This window comes from Xiphophorus maculatus, chromosome 2 (genome assembly GCF_002775205.1).
Source record: "Xiphophorus maculatus strain JP 163 A chromosome 2, X_maculatus-5.0-male, whole genome shotgun sequence".
NCBI lineage: Eukaryota > Metazoa > Chordata > Actinopteri > Cyprinodontiformes > Poeciliidae > Xiphophorus > Xiphophorus maculatus.
Window position 1 is genome coordinate 22,903,244 of NC_036444.1, and position 5,175 is coordinate 22,908,418.

Genomic DNA, 5,175 nt, shown 5'->3' on the forward strand with positions numbered 1-5,175 from the left:
GTTTGTGTTTTTATCTTAAGATTCCATGATATCATGATTTTGCACATCTGAAAGACCTGCAAAGCTTTTGCTCTATTACAAAGAATTATTTGAACTTCTTCAAGAGCCTCATTTACTGAAATATTTATTCAGCTGTAATATTTAGTGCCATGCAAGCGTGGTTCCACGGTTCACGCTACGACATAAGTGTTTCATGGCTTATTTAACACATTGAAATGAACTAGTTCATGTTTGCAGTTAATTGTGTGAAATCCAAAAAAACTAATACGAAAGTGGAAACGTAATCATTTTTGTTTTCTCTTGATTCATTGGGCTTAGCGGCTCAGTTCTGGGTAAACGTCCCACACCGTTTATGTAGGAATGTGTTTTTTATGAATGTTTCAACAGTCTTACTTGGGAGCATTTCTGAGGTCAGACAATGATGTTGGACATCATTTAGTCATTTCTCTGAGCGTGCCAGTCAAATTCTTCCACACCAGTCTTGTGTCTCCAATTCATGATTGGCCTTCATGAACTGGAACAGGAACAGAGCCAAAGTTGGGGATATGAAATGATCCAAAATGTCTTGGTTCGCTGAAGCAATGCGAGTTCCTTTCACTGGAACTAACGGGTGGAACTAACTCCTGAAAGACAACGTCGCACCGCCCCCCGCAGCAATCTTTGCGGTTGACACAATGCCAACAGGTAAGTGCTTTTCACCTGGGAGCTGCTGGCCCAAACTCGCCTATTAGATTGCCAGAGCACATGAATCGTAAATGTAGAGGACACTGGTCTAGACTCAAGTTGTACTGGATTTTATACACCCGTGGCCATGAAAGTGATCTGATGGGTGACCCAATACTTTTAGAAGCGTATATAATCATATCAAACCAGTATAATACAGCCACATAGGCCGATTCAAATTAAAGACGTTCCAATTTGATGATCCCAGTAAGAATACAACACACTTAAACCGATCTTAAAATGGCTAAACTTATCTTTTGCCGAACATTATTATTATATGACAAGAGGAATCTCCTGTCTTCTGTGTTCTTATTGAATTTTAGACGAGACATGTTCTTTCAACCCAAACTGTTGTAGGGATGGTTGGTTTCAACTTTAAAGAGTTATAGCATATTTACATGCAGTGTCTGCTCCAAATGAGTTCAATTTCCAACTTCCAACCGCATAACTAGTCTGCTTTAGATGGAATGTGTTTGTCATAACTGTAATAAAATCATCACCAAGTGATATTATTAACCTTTGGTTTTTAGTGGTGCAGTTGAAGCAAACGCTTAAATATAGCAATACGCTGCCTCCTAGTTTAATTATGGTTGGGTATTTCGACCTCTGTTCTTGGCACAGATGGCAAAGTACATTTTAATTGCTTGGTTTCCTGGTACAGACCAAACATTTATGCATAGTCTATAAATTTTAAAAGAGAATCTGAAGAGGTCTGAGGCCATTCCAGAGGTTTTGTTGCTAGAACTCCCTAGTTATGTTCAACCTTCAGCTGTCTGAGTCAAACTTTAGGTGAAAGAAAATGTGCTAGGATGTTTGAAAACCACCAGTGGTTCAACCAATTCTAAACTGGAACAGGCTAGAAGACCAGTATCGCTGTCCACGGTCAGTTAGCCAGTTAGCATCAGTATGGACTTACAGAGCGCATTGACCATCGGCTCCAACATTCACACCTTCAAGGTTAACTGAACTTTAAATATGGAGAAACATGGAATATAGTTTTGGTCAAATAAGACAAGAGGTTGAGCTACTGAGGTGATTGGGGACCAAAATTGTAAAATTGGTTATATTTTCAGCTTCACTTTCACACAGCACGACCCAAACCCTCATAATATGTTTTGAGAGCAACTTCCTTCTTCACAAAATTTAAAAAAAAGGGAAAAAAAGAATGGCTAGCTTCAGGTTTTAGAGGTCACTTTTGTCTTTGTACAAGGGTCATAGAACCTAGAAAAAAGTTGTCAATTTCTGCTAAATAAAAACCGACATTTTCTAGTAAAAAAATCTAGAAAATGTCTAGGGATTTCAATGGGTTTTTTTTTCTAGAACATTTATGTGATTCTCAAAAATTCTGTTTTTTCTCGCAAATTTTTGACTTTCCAAACTCAGAAATGTTTTTTTTTTTTTCTCTTTTTTAGATTACTCTAGAATTATGTTGGGAGTTTTTTTTACGGAAATTTCTTTGTTTTCTATCTACAATGGCCCTAATACGCCGCCGTATTATTGTTCCCGCTAATGCAACGTAGCGTGTTTGTTTTGGGTGCATTTACCCAGAATGCCCTGCGCTGTAGTCCGCTTCCTGGTTTTGGAACGCACGTTCCAACCGCGGCAGATCAGAGTTCTGTTTCAGCCAAATCAAAAGCTAGCTTAGCATCAGAGTTCGGCTGCTCGTTCCCACCTCCTCCCACTTCCTTAAGCGAAACCGGACTTCCCAGGTAAACTCACTAGCGATGGATAAAGCCTTGTTTAGTCCAAAAATGTTTGTTACATTCCTCTGAAAATGCTAAGTTAAGTTGAAGTACTTAACTTAACGTCCCACGGCGGTGTTTAATGAAGACTTAATGAGTCTTAATGAGTCTTCATTAAGATAAAACAGGGTTTGCTCTCTCAATGGCGTGCTCATGTGTCAAAAAATGACAAATTAATTTCTCAAGAACATTTAAAAAGGGAAATTCATGTGCTAGTGCCTTCAAAAATGGTAACTATATGCTGTCTTTTTTATTTTATTTTAAAGACATTTGTTTTTCTTGTAAAAAGGAGACGAGGAACAAAGTGGTTGATGTCGCTGTAGTTCGTCCATGTGAGCAAAGAGATTTTCCACCAGACCACTGGCTTCGGTGGTGCAGTTCAATTTTGCTCTCTGGTTTTGTAATTGTATCTGCTCCTCACTGAGGAAAATGTGAAGAGGGCATTGCCAGGGGAAAAAAAAACCATTCCACAAAGAAGCTATCACGGACACCAAACACCATGTATGAATATGTGCAAATTAAAAAGCCAGAATCCATCTGAAGGCTGACTTATTGCTGCACGAGCTGCATGCCTCTTAGGCGGTTTTGAAGTAATGGATGGTGGTTTTCAATTTGACTTTTAAGTTTTAATATAATCAGAAATGTCAGCCAGAGTTGGGTAGTAACTAGTTACATTTACTCAGTTACATTTACTTGAACTTCCTTTAGGAAAAAAGTACTTTCAGGAGTATTTTCACCATGCTACTTTTTACTGAAGTAATTTTATTATGAAGTACTCCTACTATTACTTGAGTAAGACGTATGTCTCCTCTACTCACTGTGAGTGACTTCAAACAAACTTGTTTTAACCATAAGTTCACAAGACACACACCTGCAGTTTTTATTAAAAGTTTCATAAGATTTAAATTAGAAGGGCAGTTTTACATAAACTGACTCGTTTGAGCTTTACATTATGTTACAATGTTATTATCGTCAAAAACATACCTGGAGTAGTGTCTTGATTCTTTTGTGCATGTTTGCGAAATCCTTTAATCTCCCATGGCAACCATTCAGCTGTGCAAAATGCCTGGATGGACCTAGCCCCGCCTTCGAGGCAGAGCTCCTCCTCTTTCTGAGGCACAGCTCCTCCTTAGAGCTGTACCTTCCAAGCAGGCCTCACTTCCGACTCCTCCACTCAGCTCCTTCAGACTAGTCAGAAGCTTTTAGCAAACACCTGGTAGAACTGCACATCAGCTGAGCTCATTATCCGAGCTACGTCTCAGAAAAACGCTGGTTGAAATGTTGATGAAGGCTTAATAGAGGAGCCAATTTCCTGGCGTTTCAGAAAGAGTAGGAGCTTCTTAAAGAGACAGAGGCCCAATTTCAAGGTGTTAAATTACAAAGTAAAATTTTGTTTAAGCCATATTTGACCACTTTTAGTAACAATAGTTACTTGATTCTGCCATAAAATACCACCCACTATTACCACTATGCCTGGAAAAGAAATCTATGGGGGCATTGAATTTCTTTTAATGCCCCCATAGATTAAAATGTAATTATCCTTAAAATACTAAAATATCCACACAAATTTACATTTTGGTCCATCTGATGGTGTAATTTTTAAATATTAAATGATTCATGTATTGATAAGTAACTCTGTATACTTTAGTCGTTTTACCGAATACTTTAGCCTTGCTTTAGTAATTTCTGAAACAGCTATTTTTACTTGAGTAAAAATATATTGAAGTATAGCTATTCTTACTTGAGTCCAATCTTTGGCTATTCTAGCCACCTCTGGTGTTAATTTAGTTCTTACATGACTTGTCCAGTTGACAAATTTCTTTACAGCTTGTCACACCACAGCCACAAACTTCAGCGTATTTTATTGGGATTTAAACTGACCAACCAGAACCGCTTTCTAAAGGGATTGAAGAAGCAACTCCACATGTTAAATCTAGTGGGCCTTTTTGTTGCCGTTTGCTCTTGTTTCTACACTGTAAATCAGATTTGTGACAACGGGACGCTGTTCTGCGGACCAGAGCTTTTGTGTTTGTGGGAGTTAACATGCTGAGACGCAGGTGTGGTAACAAAACACAAAGCTTGAAGAAGTATGTGACTGTCCTACTAGAGGGCTGGTGGGGAAGAGGTGTGTTAGGTTTGGCCCGGAGAGGCCGATCTCTTTTTTTTTTTCTGTTTGTTTTGACACACATTGATTTACAAGACACTGTGGCTCTAGGCGTAGACAAATCAATAGAATATTAGATCACAACAACCATCAATATCCCAGAGAGAACTTTATTCACGTGAGCTCTATGTTTACCTCCTAAAACAGTGACTTGTTGTGCTCGTTTTGTCACTTTCCATACCACAAATTCAATGTATTCTGTTAGGTTGTCTGCATGATAAACCAAAAAGTGCATTTTTATCCCATCCCGCTTCATTTTCCTGCTTGACAGTGAAATAATGTGTTCGACTGCCTTCAGAAGTCACCTAATTTACTAAACAAAGTCCAGCTGTGTGCAGTTTGGAGAAAAACAATTGGCCCGGTGAAAGTTCAGACCTAAGTTCAACTGAAAGGTTGTTATAACTGGAACTGGATGGAAAACGTTGCAGTCTCTAGATGTACAAAGCTGGTACGAACACAACCTAAACTAAGTTTTATTTATACAGCCAAAGGTGGCTTAAACTTTAACTGTTTTAATTTTATTTTTTCAACCACTGGTATAGACCG